Source organism: Herpailurus yagouaroundi, unplaced genomic scaffold (assembly GCF_014898765.1).
Source record: "Herpailurus yagouaroundi ecotype Mexico unplaced genomic scaffold, PumYag 29, whole genome shotgun sequence".
NCBI lineage: Eukaryota > Metazoa > Chordata > Mammalia > Carnivora > Felidae > Herpailurus > Herpailurus yagouaroundi.
Genome location: NW_024412377.1, coordinates 12916361 through 12934724, shown reverse-complemented (window position 1 = coordinate 12934724; position 18364 = coordinate 12916361). Strand labels below are relative to the sequence as shown.

The 18364-nt window shown below is 48.5% G+C and overlaps 1 long non-coding RNA gene across 3 annotated transcripts in view; it reads right to left on the bottom strand.

The window, feature by feature from the left end:
• LOC121042921 (uncharacterized) overlaps nt 1–18258 on the bottom strand; it is a 58148-nt gene extending 39890 nt beyond the window's left edge. For all 3 annotated transcript variants that reach the window (XR_005796536.1, XR_005796537.1, XR_005796538.1), the window contains exons 1-2: nt 17717–18258; nt 138–248 (exon numbers count right to left, since the gene is read on the bottom strand). This is a non-coding gene — a long non-coding RNA (uncharacterized LOC121042921). The remainder of the gene's footprint in view (nt 1–137; nt 249–17716) is intronic.
• Between the last annotated feature and the right edge of the window lie 106 nt (nt 18259–18364).

Sequence of the window (18364 nt, the reverse complement as noted above, 5' to 3'; positions counted from 1 at the left end):
CCCCCCCCCCCCCCCCCCCCGGAGAACAGAGGTCAAGTGCTAGTGCTTTGGAAAGTGCAGCCGGAGCAGCAAGGGAAAGGGAGCGAGGCAGAGAAGGATGGGAAGCCATGCAAAGCACTGCCCTGCCGTGCTCGCACCTGCTTCCCCGCGGGCCACCAGGAGACCCAACAGTTGCTCAGCAAGACCGGGGCCACGTGGGATGTCTCTGCACAGGTTGTATAGGAAACTCCTGCCTCAGAGCAGCTGTCCTGGAGAAGGAAGAAAAGACATTTCCTGAGTTGGTCCTGTCTCCTGTTTCCCATTGGCTGAACTGCACTAGGTGGGGAGCCAGTCCCCTCCCATTTCTTTGTCAGCTGGTGCCTTTCAAAGCTACATGGAAGCCACATCCCACACTGTGGCAGGCTGGAAGGTGTCCACATCCTAATCCCCAGGACCTGTGAGGGTTACCTTCTATGGCAGAAGACACTTTGCAAATGTGATCACACTGAGGGTTTTGAGATTATCCTCGTGGGGCCAGTGCAATCATGTGTCCTTGTAAGAGGGAGGCAGGAGATCAGGCTCAGTAGTGGGAGACGTGGTGACAGCAGCCACAGGCTGTAGCGATGCAGAGAAGGGGTCACAGTGGAGCCACGCAGGCAACTTTTAGGCATGCAAAGGATTCTTGCTTGGAACCCTCGGGAGGAGCCAGCCCTGGTGACACCGTGGTCTTGGCCCTGTGGGTCTCATTTCAGATTTCTGACCTCCAGAACTGTGAGAAAATAAACTACTGCTTTAAACTACTGAGTCGGTGGTAACTTATTACAGCAGCAATAGGAAACCGATACCCACGGCCTCCAGGGGAGTGTTTCCTCTAAATCGATGGCAAGAGCATCCAGAGAGCCCCGGATAAGCACGGCCAGACAACTGGAGGTACCTAAGATGTACAGCCTACAAGGACCCACGTGACTGCTTATATCAAGGAGCTTAGGACAGAGAAAATGTGTACTTGTTGATTGTATTAACATTGTCCTTTATTATAATTCATTTTTTTTCTTTTAATTTTAGAGAGGGGAGGAGAGAGTGCAAGTGGGAGAGAGGGGCAGAGGGAGAGAGAGAGAGAAAATCTTAAGACAGGCTCTGTGCTCAGAGCAGAGCCCGGTGCGGGGCTCGATCCTATGACCCTGGGATCATGATCTGAGCTAAAATCAAGAGTCAGACGTCAACGGACTGAGCCACCCAGGCACCCCAGTTATACTTCATTTTCACTTGTGAATAACTGCCCAGCTCTGAAAAACGTCCCTGGGCCTCTCCAGTGATGTTTACATATGTCACATAACCTATACTCTAGCCAGACCATCAGAGACATGCCTTCAAATCTGGTAAAAATCCACCCTTACAGAAACGATTTTCTTCTAGGTAGATTTGATAAAGAATGTATAGAGAGCATAGTAAGTATTAGGTAACCCCAGCTGCTTTGGCGAACACCTACATTTCAAGTGCCCACTGCTATTAAGGACCATTTCTTGCTTGCATAACTGACCAAGAAGGATGTAATGGTAGGAGGGTATTGGCTCTGCTCCTATAGCTATTCAGGGGCCCAGCTGACAGGGGTTCTGCCTTCTTCAACATTTATCTTCCGAGGTTACCCTAGCCACAAACAAAGTCGGCAAAAAGAGAGCAACTGACTGGATAAGAACATATGCCTTTTAACCTCCTCAGTCTAGAAGTGACATCACCTGGCATTACTTCTATGCAAGGGATGCTGGGAAATGTAGCTCCAGGCTGGGCAGCTACCTTTTCAGTTAGTTACACTCTGCATCACGTAAGGGGAGAATGTGTACGTGCTGATTGTATTAATAAGCTTCGGTGGGCAACCGGCTGTCACTTGCCACGGTCTGTCCCTCTGGCCAAGAGATATTCGTGAGGACTCTTTCCCTCAAATATGAAAAACTCTTCTCCCAGCCAGAAAGGAACATCCAAGGGAACTAACTCAAAACCCTATTAGTTACTGCATCCCTAAGGGCAAAACAGATGGGTAGCCAACAAGAGACTGCTCAGTCTGTACGATTAAAAGAAGTCAAAGATGGGGCACCTGGGTGGCTCAGCTGGTTAAGCGTCAGACTCTTGATTTCTGCTCGTGTCATGATCATGTGGTTGTGTGATTGAGCCCAGCACCGGGCTCCATGCAGGGTTCTCCCTCTCCCTCTCTTGTTGCCCACCCCTGCTCAAACATGCACTCACACTCTTTCAAAATGAATAAACATTAAAAAAAAAAAAAGTCAAGGATGGATGACCAGGAAGCTGAGGGGACACCACCCCAATAAAAAGTCTCAAGTCCTTGCCTGGTTTCCCGGCCTGAGCCAGTTTTTGGACCCAAGCCCATTGGTTGAAGGCAAGACTGTCTCCCCAGCCCCCTGCCATACCACACAAGTCTGATCTCCTGGTCCTTCACCAAAGGGATCTACTTGGGTAACAATGCTGAGGAATACCCAAGCGTTTTGATGACTCTTTGACAGGGGATTGGTAGACATTAACACCTAGAGTCTCTACTCATCCTCACAGGCCTCTGTTAGAGTCAGGAATATTGGGGCTAGGTAATAAGTGGATCCCAGCCCCAGATCCAAGTTACAATGGCTACAGCGGGTCCGTGGCCCCATCTGGAGGTCATTTTCCCAGACCCCAAACATATAACGGAACTAGACATGCTTGGTCGTTGCACAACCTCGCCTCACATTGGTTCCTTGCCTTAGGGTAAGACTACCACCACAGTGCAGACGTCAAGGAGAATGCTCTGAAACGACTCCCCTCCGTGGAAAAGACGGTGAATCAAAAGTGCTATGGTATCCCAGGGGGAATGGCAGGAATTAGTGTCATCACCAGAGAACTAGAAGATTCAGGGTGAGGCCCCCATCCTGTTGCCTTTTAATGCACAAATGTGGAACCTACAAAAACCAAACAAATCCAGTGGACTATGGCCAAGTCGCCCAAGTCGTAGGCCCAAGTGCAGCTACTGTGCCAAGTGTGGTGTTGTTCCCAGGTCAGAACAGCTTCATCTCATTGCGTGTTATATATGATTTCACATTCATTCTTCCTTAGACTCCTGGTTTTTTTCCATTAATTTCAAATAAACTTAAGTCAGAATGTAAAACTTTGAAGATACCCAAGATATATAGGATGAGATTGAGTTCTTCAAAGAGAGCTACGTAATTAAAGCTTAGTAAACATTACCTATGATGATAAATTATTCATAGAGTGCTTATCTGGCAATTTCAGCAGTTCAGGACATGGCCGAAGAAGCGAAACTTGGCTTCCTGTGAGTAACAATTGCTAAGTCCGCATGAGCTTTGCTGACTCTGATTTTGCTTCTGCCTGGAGCGAGCCTGAACAGCTTATCCCCCCTTTCGCCACACGCAGGACAGGTGCCTCCCTCTCTCCCGATGCTGCACCCTGTGTTCTCAGCCGCTCATGATCCGTCACCTGCAAACTGCCCATAATCACCTCCTCTCTTTTATGTTCCGCCTTTTATTTTTTAAAATATTTTTAATGTTTATTTATTTTAGAGAGAGAGAGAGTGTGAGTGGGGGGAGGGACTGAGAGACAGACTCTGAAGCAGGCTCCAGGCTCTGAGCTGTCGGCACAGAGCCCGACGCGGGGCTCGAACTCATGAACGGTGAGATCAGGACCTGAGCCGAAGTCGGCTGCTCAACCGACTGAGCCACCCAGGTGCTCCAATGTTCCACCTTTTAGCTCTAACTCAGACTTGGCATGTTCCCTGCAGCCCTCTTGGGTGAGGACTCTCGTTCCCAGCCCTGTACCGCCGGGCCTACTATGCCCTAACTGTCCCCTTGGTACTTCCAGACCATTTCTCTCATTTCCGCGATGTAATCCTCAGGATCTTTAGAGCAATGCTATTAGACCATACCATCTACACTCCCCCCTCATCCAAGTATCTGGCTCACTGACTTTCTCTGCAGCATGATTCTGCAGACTTCTTTCACGTGAACAATCCACCCGGTGCCCTGACTTCTTGATCCTTCGGCCTCATGACCTCCTCCCCCTCCAAATTCTAGCTTCCACTGACTCCTTTCCACTGCTTTTTAGCATACTCCCTGCTAGGTACGCTTTTTAACCATGTTACCTCATCAGGACGTCCCAGCCATGAAGCCACCATTTTCTTCAACGCTTTCACTTCCCTCCTGCCCCAGATCAGAATCTCTGGTCCATCACTATAATCATTCAATTGTGTTCACCCTCAACTCCTTTCTTATCCCTTCCTCTTCTCCACTTAGCCTAAAAAAAAAAACCCATCCACAGTAAACCCGATTCTCTAAGTCTGTATGTGAGCGGCTGAATGTTGCTGGAGAAACACCCAAGCACACTCTCACCTTGAGCTTATGACCCTGATTCTCAGAGGCCGCCCATCACATCCACCCTCCCACCCTTCCCTAGTGAAGGGACTCCCATGGTTTCCTGGGTCCCAAGGCCACTATCTCAAAATCCCTCTCTTTTTAAACTTCATGTCACTATTCCTCCCATCCCCCAACTTCTTACTTAATTATGAACCGAAGAAGCAGAAAACACTGTACCTTCTACCACATCTTCCAATTTATCCCATGGATTCCTGGGGCTTTTGTGCCATTTAGATGTTGACTTTCTCTTCCCTGAGCTCACCGTTTTTATATCCAGTTTCCTGTTTGTCTGCACTTGGACCCATATTAGGCATATGAAGTATAGTATGTCCAAGAAAGAATTCCTCTCCCAAGAGAGAATTTCCTCTCCCCTATCTTCCCTATGTCTACAGGTGTTAGATGTCATTTGTAATTCTTCTCTGTCCCTAACAGCTTACTTTGGATGCATCAGCAATTCCTGTTGGCTGTGTGTCCCAGAGGAGTTCCAAATCCAATCATTTCTCACCATATCCACCGCTACCAATCTCTCTGGCTAGTCCGGGAATCGCTAACTGATCTTGCTTCCTGCTTGTCTCCTCATCAACGACCAGGACAATCTTTGCAAGCTGGAAATTGAGGGGCTCTTGGGTGGCTCAGTCGGTCAAGTGCCCCACTCTTGATTTTAGCTCAGGTCATGATCTCACACAGTTCCTGAGATCGGGCCCCACCTTGGGCTTAGTGCTGAGTGTGGAGCCTGCTTGGGATTCTCTCTCTCTCTCTCTCTCTCTCGTTCTCTGTCTGTCCCTCACCTGCTCGCATGTGGTCATATACTCTTTCTCAAAATAAATAAACTTTTTAAAAAAATTTTTAACATTTTTACTTATTTTTGAGATAGAGAGAGACAGAGCACAAGTGGGGGAAGAACAGAGAGAGAGGGAGACACAGAATCTGAAGCAGGCTCCAGGCTCTGAGCTGTCAGCACAGGGCCCAACGTGGGGCTCGAACCCATGAACCGTGAGATCATGACCTGAGCCGAAGTCAGACGCCTAATCGACTGAGCCACCCAGGGTGCCCCTCAAAATAAATAAACTTTAAAAAGAAAGATGAGGGGTGGCTGGGTGGCTTAGTCGGTTAAGCATCTGACTTCGGCTCAGGTCATGATCTCGCAGTTTGTGGGTTCAAGGCCCATGTCGGGCCCTGTGCTGACAGCTCGGAGCCTGGAGCCTGCTTCGGATTCTGGATCTCCCTCTCTCTCTGCCCCCTCCCCTGCTCACGCTCTCTCTCTCTCTCTCTCAAAAATAAACATAAAACACTGTTAAAAAGAGATGAAAGTTGAACGAAGGCATGTTTTGCACAACACCCTTCATTAATTTTCTACCGTCTCTTAGAACAAACTCTAAACCGTGCATGGTCTGCTGTGCCCTTCGCGAGGCCCCACTGCCTTCCTCTCCTCACTCGCTGATCTTCCCTCCCTCTGCCACCCTCGTCCCCGGTCACGCTGCTCTTCTCATTTTAGCTCCTTGTTCCTGGAGCACAAACTCGTTCTCACTTCACGATTCTCACTCGCTCTTGCCTCTGGAACTCCATGTGACTGGCTGTCTTCCCTCATGTAAGTCTGCTCAAAAGTCACTTCTCTCACCCGCCCCCCGACCCCGTCTCTTCCAAAGCACTTCCCCTTTTCAGTCTGTCCTGTTTTTCTGCACAGCACTTAACCTGTGTTACGTCATGTTCATGGTCCCCGTGCTCTTGTGCTGTCGCCTCTCACACGGACTCGGGGCTTAGCCATGTGACTTGCCTTGGCCCCTGGGACGTTAGAAAATGTGACCCAACCAGAAGCTTGCAATGTGCTGGCACCTTGGGGGATGCCTTCACGGACCGCCAGGTGAGGAAGCCTCAAGCCAGCCTGCTGGAGAGGCCACACGGGGGATGACTCAGACACATCTGCTGACAGCCCCAGCCTCCTGCCATCCAGCACCTGCTAACTGGGCTGGATGCACACGTGAACCCCGCAACACCATGTGGATCTGAGCAACGCCCTTCCAGCTGATCTCTCCCCAACGCCAGTGCACGGGATCGTGAGCAAATAAAAGTTGTTTCAGGCCGCCGGGTTTGGGGACGGTTTGTTATACAGCAGTAGACGATACCAGAATATATGACACATCACAGCCTAGGATTTTATGTCCATATGCATATTTGCTCACGGTCTGCCAAGTCTTCTAAAATTTACGCTCTAGGAGGAGAGAAACATTACGTTGAGTACACCGTGGTCTGCCGTCTGGCTCACAGAGGCACAGAGGAGGCATTTGTTGCTGAATGAATGAACAGTCTTTTGTGGAACAGCCTCACCTTGTCCCATGGCTTCCACTAAGATCTCTAAATTTGGCCCATTAGAGAGCTCTGTCTAACGGGGCACCTGGCTGGCTCAGTCCGTACAGCACCTGACTCTTAATCTCAGGATTGTAAATTCAAGCCCCACATTGGGTATAGAGATTACCTAAAAATAAAATCTATTTTAAAAAAAAAGGAAGGGAAGATCTGTCTCCTATATTCTAATTGACCATTAGACATGACCAGTTGAAATTTAACACCTTCTAAATTGATGGGTTTTTTTTTTCTAAGTTTGTTCTCAACTTTTCTCCTCTACGTCATATTTTAGCAGTGGCACAATGAGGTGTGACAACACTTAATTTTATGTGTCAACTTGGCTAGGTGATGGTGCCCATTTTTTTTTCCTTTTGGTCAAACACCAGATGTCACTGTGAAGTTATTTTTTAGATGTGATTAACATTTATTTTGTTTTTTAACGTTTATTTATTTATTTTAAGAGAGAGCGAGCAGGGGAGGGGCAGAGAGAGAGGGAGAGAATCCCAAGCAGGCTCTGTGCCGCCAGCGCAGAGCCTGATGTGGGGCTCGAACTCACCAACTGGAGATCGGGACCTGAGATGAAATCCAGAGTTGGATGCATAACCAACTGAGTCACCCAGGTGCCCCTAGATGTGATTAACATTTAACTCGGTAGACTGAGAAAAGTACAATACCCTCCATAGTATGGGTGGGCCTCATCCAATCAGTTGAAGGCTTTAACAGAAAAGACTGAAATCCTTTGAGTAGGAAGGAATTCTGTCTTCAGATTGCCTTCAGACTCAAGACTACAACATTAACTCCTGCCTGAATCTCCAGTCTCCAAGTCTACCCAGCAGGTTTCAGACTTGCCGGTGCACACAACTGCAGGTGCCAATTCCTTAAATCCCTCCTCCCCAGCTCTACAACACACACACACTCCATTGGTTCTGTTTCTCTGGAGAACCCCAACACAGGGTTATCTTTGACAATCCTCTCTCCCTCTTTTTCCAACATCCATTCAGTCACCAAAGCCCCACTGGTGCCGTATACAACATGCCTCCTGCCGCTACCCTTTCTCTGCCTCCCTGTCCCCTGTCTTGCTTTCGACTCTCAGCATCTCTCACCTGGACTATTTTAAAGTCTCCTAACCAGTCTCTCTGCTTTATCTCCTGCCAATCCACAAGCTACTCTGCCACCAGGGTCACCTAAGAATCTGATCGTGACACTTACACCACCAAAGTCTCCCACGGTCTAACGAATACAGCTCAGACCCCTCAATGTAACATGAAAGCTCTTTATCAACAAGTTCAAGTTCTATTCCCAGCTCCGTATCTCTGACTCCTCTCTAAAAACCCCAAATTCTAGCTATATTTAGCACCTGTGGATCCCCAAACATGCCATTTCATACCTTCACGCTTTTACATATTTTATTCAATTTACTTGGAATGCCTACCAACTTGTTTTGAAAACATTCCAACCTACTCCTCAAGCCTTAACTCAGATGTACTCTTCGTTCGTAAGCTGTCCCTGGATGCTTGGTCATAGCGTTTAGACAATGATAAAGATCTTTTCGTTAGTCTTATTGTCTTGAAATTGATGTATGTGTCTGTGTTTCTCAAAGACAAGAGGCTCCTTGATGGCAGGGACTGTGTATAATAATAGATACTAACAGATTTTAATAGTAACAACAGTAATTAGATCCCTAAAGGAAAAATAAGGTAAAAACAGAAAGGGGGACAAACCATAAGAGAATACAGAGGACAACTGAGGGTTTCCGGGGGCTTGGGGTGGGGGAATGGGCCAAATGGGTGATGGGTATTAAGGAGGGCACTTGTTGGGATGAGTGCTGGGTGTTATATGTAGGTGATGAACCACTAAATTCTTCTGAAATCAATACTACACTATATGTTAACTACCTTGGACTAAATTAAAAATAGATAGATAGATAGATAGATAGATAGATAGATAGATAGATAGATGATAGATAAAATTAGATCCCTAGTCCTGGTCTTCTGTTTAGCTCATAACAGCCATTCAAAACCTGTCCACTGAGCCAATTTTTGTGCGTTAGATTTTAAGCCCTTTGAAGGCAGAAACCATATTGATATTCATCTTTGTATCACTCATGGTGCCTCTCATAGGATCTCATACAAAGTATAAGGATCGGGTACATAGAACAATGTACACAGTACACAGGTTAAGTACCTAGTACATAGGCTCTTGCTCAATAGAAGAGGGAATTAAAGAAAAGCTTCAGTTCTCTGGAGAAGACAGAAACATCTCATTTCCTGTAGTTACAATGTGTCTGCCATCATTGGATTCCCTTGCTTGGGGTTGTCACAATGATATTAAGTCAAGCAAGAGTTTGTGCAAAGAAGAAACCACTGCAGGTCACAGTCTTGAGGAAGAGGAAAGAGAAGGGGACTGTCTGTTTAAAAAAAAAATGAGGGGCGCCTGGGTGGCGCAGTCGGTTAAGCGTCCGACTTCAGCCAGGTCACGATCTCGCGGTCCGTGAGTTCGAGCCCCGCGTCGGGCTCTGGGCTGATGACTCGAAGCCTGGAGCCTGTTTCCGATTCTGTGTCTCCCTCTCTCTCTGCACCTCCCTCGTTCATGCTCTGTCTCTCTCTATCCCCAAAATAAATAAAAACGTTAAAAAAAAATTTAAAAAAAATTTAAAAAAAAATGAAAAGTATGAGAACTTTATTTCCTATTTTCTCACAGTCTTCTAGAAAGCATTCTTTTTTCTTTTGACAGATTTCAAACCCACAGGAAAGTTGAAAGAACAGTACAATGAACAGCCGGATACCCCTCACATAGATTCACCAACATCTCACCACACCCATTTCCCCCATCTCTCTGTTCCTCTATCTATACTTCCCTAGTGCTGAAACGCCGTCACGGCATTTCACCCCCAAATACTGCGTGTTGTACCACTCAGAAGGAGGACTTTCTCTTACATCACCAGAACACCATATCACACCTAAGAAAAGCAACATTAATTCAATAGAATCATCTAGCATAGAATCTGGACTCAAATCTTCCTTATTTTTCCTCCAAATGTCTTCGATGGCATTTTTTTGGACCCAGAATCCAATCAAGTCTCACACATTGATTTGGCTGTTAACATCTCTTCTCCTCAAACTGTTCCTCTGTCGATATCAAACACCTGAAGATCCAGGTCAATTGACCTGTAGAACGTAGGACGTTGCTCTGTTAGGATTTGGTTCAGGTCAAATGCTTCCAGCAAGGTTTGTTGTGTCCCTCCTGTAACATCAGGTCAGGGGACTCACAAGGTCACATTGTCCCACTTCTGGAGATGCTCAGCGTGATGAGGTGCAGATAAGGTGGAGGTATCTCCAATGCAAAGACACACTGTGTGTTTAGTAAGTAACCTGCGAGATCATGTAAACATGTCTTCCTCGGGGCGCCTGGGTGGCTCAGTGGGTTGGGTGTCCGACTCTTGCTCAGGTCATGATCTCACTGCTCGTGAGTTCGGGCCCCATGTCGGGCTCTGTGCTGACAGCTCAGAGCTTGGAGCCTGCTTCAGATTCTGTCTTCATCTCTGTGCCCCTCCCCTGCTTGAGCTCTGTCTCTCTCTCAAACATAAAAAACAAAACACTTAAAAAAATTTAAACACATCTTCCTTAGTCTTTTTCCCAGTGGGTCATTGATGATCATCGCCTGAATCACTGATTACGTTGAGAGTTAACAAAATGGTACTTTTCTAAATCTACAGTCTATACTTATTAACTTAGAATCTTTTCTAAAGCAGAGCCTCCCTCCTACCCCTTTTGAGTATCATTATGGAGCCACAAGATTTTTTTTTTTCAACTTTTTTTTTTTTTTTTTAATTTATTTTTGGGACAGAGAGAGACAGAGCATGAGCGGGGGAGGGGCAGAGAGAGAGGGAGACACAGAATCGGAAACAGGCTCCAGGCTCTGAGCCATCAGCCCAGAGCCTGACGCGGGGCTCGAACTCCCGGACCGCGAGATCGTGACCTGGCTGAAGTCGGACGCCCAACCGACTGCGCCACCCAGGCGCCCCACAAGATTTTTTTTTAACTCAATATCATCGTTTACCAAGATGATTATTTTGATCCTCAAAGTTTCCCAGATTTGGTAAGTGGGTTCCCTTTCAAAGCTGGCTTCTGTGTCCCTGTGACATAGATTTTTAAATAATCTTTGAACATATCTTGCTTCCTGGCACACAAGATGTTCCTAACGTAGACCCAGCATCAGCCAATTCCCTAAGGAGCCGCTGTTCTTTTCTGGCAGGAAATAGAAAGCAACACCTGGTCTCTAAGTGAGCTCACTGCCATGGGGTGCCATTGATTCTAGGCTCTTTCTATGGGCATGGCTAGAACATCACATCATGATCTTACACTCATGGATAGCTCCAGTTCAATTCTTCCCCCAATTCCACATTCTTTGGCTTTCACTGAAAACCCTCATTAGTCCCAAGAATGAGGAACCCAGCCTGAGAAGATCTGGATTTGGAAGAGGAAGGGGGCACACTGGCAGCAGGTGATGCAGCTTGAGCAGGCATGGAGGCCCTGACACTGGAGAACGAGGGATATGGGCATGAGAGCCTTTAAGAAGAAGGGCTCAAAGGATAAGAGACTCTTAAAAACTGAGAACAAACTGAGGGCTGGTGGGGGGTGGGAGGGAGGGGAGGGTGGGTGATGGGTATTGAGGAGGGCACGTGCTGGGATGAGCACTGGGTGTTGTATGGAAACCAATGTGACACTAAATTTCATATACTTAAAAAAAAAAAAAAAGAAGGGCTCTCAGCGATTGTCGAGAGCCTGGAGGTAGATGGGGAGTCCATATAATTTATCGACCAAATCAAGACACTTCTGAGAAAGAAAGCAAAGTGGCATTAATAACCATGCCAGAGGGGCTCCTGGGTGGCTCAGTTGGTTGAACATCCGACTCTTGATTTGGGCTCAGGTCATGATCTCAAGCCCCACATCAGGCTCTGCACTGACAGCACAGAGCCTGCTTGAGATTCTCTCCCTCTCTCCTTCTCTCAAATAAAACTTGAAAAAAAAAATTAAAAATAACCATGCCAGACAGCACGCATAAAGTAGCACTGTTTTGGGCTGGCTTAACACATGGTTACTCCAGGTGGAGAGAATAAAGGGGAGACCAGAATAAAACTTACTCCAGCGTTTCCTGTCTTTGGGACTGTGGGTTACTGTACTTGAAAAGGCAGTTGTAAATGCTGCTTCTCGGGCTGGGGGTGGTGGGCATGTCTGTGTGATGGCCCCTTGTCCTGCGGAACAGGCTTCATTTACAAGGTGTGTGGCCAGGGTCCTCTCTGGAACCCACTGGGGTGGACATTCTTGCAGAAGGAGACTCTCCGCTCCAACTCTGTCCACCTCCCTTCCTGATAGGGCAAGAGCGAGAGCAACTTCATCCACAGGAGAATAAACTGTCTACAGGTATGCTGGATGCTAGCTGTTGGCAGAGTTTCTGTAAGAAATCCTGCTGCCCGACACCAGGGGAAGTGGGGGGCTGCAGAAAGCCAGCCCTAGAAGCAGAGGCCACCCCTGGGTTCACATGTATCTTCTCCCTAGAGAAAGGAGAATGGCCTTTAGTCCCAGCCAGACTCTTGTCCAGGTAGCCCGGACTGTGCCTCCGGTTTTGGGGGTAGTTCTGACTTAGGGCAGGGGGAAAGTGCAGGAGAATGCAAATGGGGTACAGAGAAACCATCCGGTTTCAGTGAATTAGCTGCAAACATACTCAACTCTGAACTGTGTTAAATCCTAAAACTCCTTTGATGGTTCAGAAGACGCTTGAGTCTTGTAAAGCTTCGGGGTCCCCATGAACACGCCTGGCTGTAAACACCCAGCTGTGCCCAGCCGTACACGGCCTGAGGGATACAGGCGACACGCCTTGCGTGCGTGTTCTCAACACGCCCTGGGCCACTATCACAGTCTAAAGGGTCACCAGGTTTTGTGCCTAATTTTTTTTTTTAATTTTTTTTTTTTTTTTTTATATTTTTGAGACAGAGAGAGACAGAGCATGAACGGGGGAGGGTCAGAGAGAGGGAGACACAGAATCTGAAACGGGCTCCAGGCTCTGAGCTGTCAGCACAGAGCCCGACGCGGGGCTCGAACTCACGGACCGTGAGATCGTGACCTGAGCTGAAGTCGGCCGCTTAACCGACTGAGCCACCCAGGCGCCCCTGTGCCTAATTTCTAGTGAGCTAAAATTAGTAACAGGTAACAAGCTGTTACATTTTGAAGGGATGTCCGTGGGCTGTGACTCTCACAGCTATTTTCATTACTTTCCAGGGATCTAATTCTGGCTTAGAGACTACCCCTGGAGGCTGGAGGCCTGATTTACAGACCTGGGTTTGAAGACGAACACACCGCAGTTTTGCTTTGATAATGGAGGTCAAGCTGGAGTGTCTGGGACCCCAGGGGACTGGTGTGTTGAGTCTACGATGTTCTTGGTAAAAACAAACAACAACAGAAAGAGATCCATCCACAAACTTCGGGAACTCTCCATTGCTCGCGGGACTAGGGACTTAGCTTGTGGAATAGTACTCAAAACTCTCCTCCATCTGATCTGCGTACCCAAAAGCCTCAATATATTTTCTATCCCATACGCAGTCCATCCGCTGTGGCCGGTGCCTCTGAACGCATGGAGATGAGTTTCCACCCCCTCTGCCTGGGTCCACCCCTTGCCCAGGAGCCTGCTGCCCTCGGAGCTACAGACCTCAGTATCCAGCACCCTCCTGACATGGCCGAACGTGTTCCCACCTTAGTGACAAGGAAGAAGTTTCTTCCAGCGGTTTTGCCAGGCTCTGTTTCATCCACTGTCCAGAGACACCTTTCCAACGTTTTTTTTTTTATTTTTGGGACAGAGAGAGACAGAGCATGAACGGGGGAGGGGCAGAGAGAGAGGGAGACACAGAATCGGAAACAGGCTCCAGGCTCCGAGCCATCAGCCCAGAGCCTGACGCGGGGCTCGAACTCACGGACCGCGAGATCGTGACCTGGCTGAAGTCGGACGCTTAACCGACTGCGCCACCCAGGCGCCCCAGAGACACCTTTCTAAAACACAAACCAAGCCCTTCAACTGTCCTGCTGAAAGCCCCCCGATGACCCCAAAGCTCAAACTCCTTATCACTACAAGGGAGGAGGCCCTTTTGAGCAACCACCGGCCCATCCCCCTTGGTCCTCTAGCTCAGGACTGCTCAGGGTTTCCTCCTGGGGCCAGGATGGCCTCCCTTCTGCCTCCTGGATTTGTGTATCACCTGGCTACCTTCTGCAGGTTCCCTTGCCCGTGACCTAAGCGCCGGGATGGACATAAGCAGCCTCATTTCTCTCACTAGAAGCCCACAACCAGCCTTTAATGAACGTTTCGTGATCACTAAAAGAAGAAAGACCGGATGAATGATGTAGAATTGCAGTGAGATAGATCAGGACCATAAGAGGAAAAAAACCCCACAAGAGGTTGTAGACCAGGGTGGTGGTTCACAACCTTGGGGGCTCCCCAGGTGAAATCTGAACACCCCACCTCTGTACACACCCACGGAGGGCAGGGAGAGACTGGAGGAGGAGGCAGACCACTGCAGAGGGCTGGGTGGCGGGTTAAACAGGCAGGGACCTTACAGACCGGGCTTGTCTTGGGCAAGATCTCCACACCCACTGGCCAGAATCTTAAGTCTGTAAACAGGCCTTAACTGGGTTCAGTCACATATACTGTCCAGATAAGCAACAACACCTGACTCCCTCAAGACTGTACCCTCGAAATGGCTTGCGCTGTGGGGACGATGTATAAAACATACATCAAGGACAGGGGAGGGGGTGGGGAGCCTGCAGTTGCCCAGGTCCAGTCTGTGGGTCAACCGACAGTCACGGCCCTCGATGGTGTCTCCGGCATAGGGCCAGGGCAGTGGCTCGTCTGCTGATTTGGGTGTGACTGCTAGCCCAGTGGGAAGGGCTTGGAAGCTAATGTCTTGGAGTGATTCTTGTTGCCCGTGCACGTGCACCTGCCATAGACAGATTGTACCTTTTCGGGATACACTCTTACGGTAGTGTGACCTCAGTTCTCTTTAACCATTCCGAAGTCTTGAAAACCTCTTTTGTGTAGCACCAGGGAGCGATACCTAAACTGGGTGCCCCAGCTGGTATACAGACGGCCACCATCTTGATGTAAGGTTGTTCATCTCCGGTAAGCACGTCCCTGACAGACACTTGTCAAGTGTAGACTATTCTAGTTTGGATATTCCAATTCTTATAAGCACAACAGTCAACCCCAAAGCAGAAATAACCAATTCCTTCTATCAGCTGTGCCTTGGAAACCGGGTACACTTTTCCTTTCCATTTCCTACGTGTTTGCATTTTGGAATATGGTTCCTATTTATCTGGGCTTACTTCTCCTGGCTCAGTGACAAGGAAATTAGGGAAAACTAGGAATAAGGACTAGATATGGTGAGAATAGGAAGGCAAAATTGCTTCAATAATATTATCAACACAAAAGCATCTCTTTGCTGGACGAATAAACAATACAACATGTATGCACGGCTCCTTGTATGTGACTGGTCACGGGCTCACTGTAGGATTCTACCAGAAAACATTTTAAGGAAAAAAAAAAAAAGCAATACTGGGGCACTGCTAGCTCATTCTTAGGCTTAGCTTGATGCTACGTCGATCCTGAAGTGAGAATTAATTATTCCTTATTTTTCTCTCCTATTACAAGCTTTCCAGCTACTTTTGGAAGACAAAAGTGAGCAGACTCTTTTAAGAGTTCCTATGTGTATTTTGGCTTTCTTTGCTGGGGTTGTGTTATTTTCTAAAAGTGATTTTCTAATCTCTTAGATTCGGTGGCCTCAACTATTTTCTCTCTTTCTACGCCCCGCCCCACCATCCCTCCATACATTCCCAATTTACTCATTTTCCTCGGATACATATGTTCAAATTGTCTTGTTCATTGGTGGTCATCATTCTGTTCCCAATATACAGAGATGCAAAATTCATAAGAGAATCCTGAACAGTGAGGTTACCCAAATGAGTTTTAAACATGACAGGTTCTTGAAACTAGGGGACAAGGCTTGGTGTAATCATAAGTATTATTTTTATGCAATCTTAGTAATGAATAAATTGCTGAAACATCACAAAGACAATTAGACAAAGAAAAACCCCCCGAGTAGCACCTATTTACGTGTCTGTGTCTCCTCCTGTGACATTGTCAGCAATTATTAGAGGTCAGAGGTGAAAAAGGCAGATTAGGGCAATCAGGCCAGGTTTTTTCGCAGTTTTGTGCAGCAATTTTGTGTAGCAATCTTAAGAGAGAGAGAGAAAAAGATTTCATATAGCCTGTGGTAGGCATAATAAGATATAAGAGATACTCTCTCTTATTTTATTTTTTTAATTTTGAGAGGGACAGAGAGAACGTGAGCAGGGGAGGGGCAGAGAGAGAGAGAGAGAGAGGGACAGAGGGAGAATCCGAAGCAGGCGTAGCACTGTCCGCAAGGAGCCCGACACGGAGCTGGAACTCATGAACCCAGGGATCGTGACCTGAGCCGAGATCAGACAATCACTGACTGAGACGCGCAAGCATCCCGATATGTCTTAAATATAGTAAGTGTTGCAAACCGCATAGAGAAACCGAAGTTTAGCTTTGACGTGCCGTGTCCACATTTTTTACTACTTCCACAGATCCTCGCAGCAATAGTTAGAATTCAGGGGGAGAAGAAGACATGTGAAGAGTCACATTCGTGTTTCTGGGAGCACCTCCCCACTGGTCTGGACAATGGGGATGACCTGGCTCCTCTTCTGCTCTGCCCTGCACGTTCCCCTCCAGCTGCAGAGTCTAGTGAAAACTAGAATATCGTACCCCAGGGGGCTGTGCCCCGTCCTAAACAAAGGCCAGATTACACAATAAAGCATCATTTCTCTTTCAGAAGCTTCTGCAGCAGAGGGCCAAGTGAGCGAACCAACACGTGGGAAAAGGCAGTCCTTCTTCCGCGGAAAAAACACCCGAATTGTTTCCACGGTGCTTTTTCATTGCCTCCCTGGCCACTTTCTATCCGGTTGTCAGCTTCTCTTCAAATGCGAGTCAGACGCGCCAGAGATCCTGCACCGCCTTCTGGAAAACCCCAACCTTTCTACCCCCGGCGGATCATCAAGGCCTCAGTGCACCCTGCAGGTGCACACAAGGAAGTGTGCATCCCCATCTGTAACAGCACACCTTCTCATGCTGATCTCCCAACAGAAATTATTCCCCCCGCCCACCACCTTGTTTCCCTCCTCCTCACAACTCAGGGCAGATGCCATTATTACAAAGAGCTCCTAAAACCTGACTCTGCCGCTCTTCCCCTAATTTGGGGTAGCTTGATTTAAATGAAGACTCTCAGCACCCAGCAATTATTTCCCACCACAGCGGTTATCACATTGTAATTAGCCCCTCCTTGGCCCGTGAGCTTCCCGTGGCCACCGAGCTTAGCAAAGCGTTTGGGCACATAGTAGGGGTTCAAGAAACCCTTGCGCGAACTCTAAGAATATACCCTCCTGAGGTATGTCATCTAAACGGCCAAGCACACACACCCGTAATGTACAGATCAATGAATTTTCACATACGTATCCATGGAGATAGAAACATAATGACAGCCCAGGTGAGCATTATGGAGCATTCCCCAGAGGCTCCCTTGAACCAACAGGCTTAATGAGCCCCATGCATCTTGTGAAAGCGGGCTGGTGGCCAGTAAGAACCCCAAGAAGATAGAAGCAGCCCTAATTCCCTGCCGGTAGAATGCCCCGGGAGAGGGAAGGGGAATTTTTACTCTAGAGAAAAGTGAGAACAGGAGCATTGAAGAATGGAACATTAAAAAAAAAAAAAAATGCAACCGGCGAAAAGCGAGCATAACAATGACATTGCTTGCCTCCCTCCTCCCCCCCGCCCCCCAACTCAACCCTGCAATACCAGGGCCAGGCCCGGTGTGGGTGTGGGCGGTCTCAGGGTTGCCTGTCACCCCCTCACAGCCGCCTTACCCAGGTTCTGATGGCTGTTGAGACACGGACACCAGAGTGACTCAGAAGTAACCGTAGTCAAGGCTTGCCAAACCTTAGGTGACACGCGCAAGGGGTCCCTTCTCCGCCTGGCTTCTGGCTTCTCACCTGCACCTCCCACAGACCAACGTGCATTTTTGAGGCAGCGGACTTTGCTTAAGTCGCTCCCCTCCCCCGTCGCTGCGGCCTGACGCTCCGTCATTGACCCAAATGGGTTTTTTTTTTTTTTTTTGCTTTTGTGTTTTGCTTTTTTTTTTTTTTTCCTTTCTCAGTCCAGCATGTCTAGCATCACATTATTCCCAGAGGACTAAAAGAAAGACCTCCGCGCAGGCCGTCCAGGCGGTGCCCGCAAAGGCGCTGGGCTGCCATCCGCTGCCCGCGGAAGGGGCGCCCCGTAACGCCCTCCAAGGCCGGCGGAGGGGCGAGCGGCGGCCCCGACCCGCGGAAGCGAAGATGCCCCTTTGATTCCGCCGGGTCCCGGGCGAGGCCTTCGAGGGGGGCGCGCGCGCTCCCCGGGACGCCGCCCAGCGCCCCGCCCCCGCGCGAGCTTGGCCGCACCCACTTCCCCCGGGAGGCGCCCCTGCCGCCGCCGCCGCCGCCGCCGGGGCTGACGTCACGAGGCACCCAGCC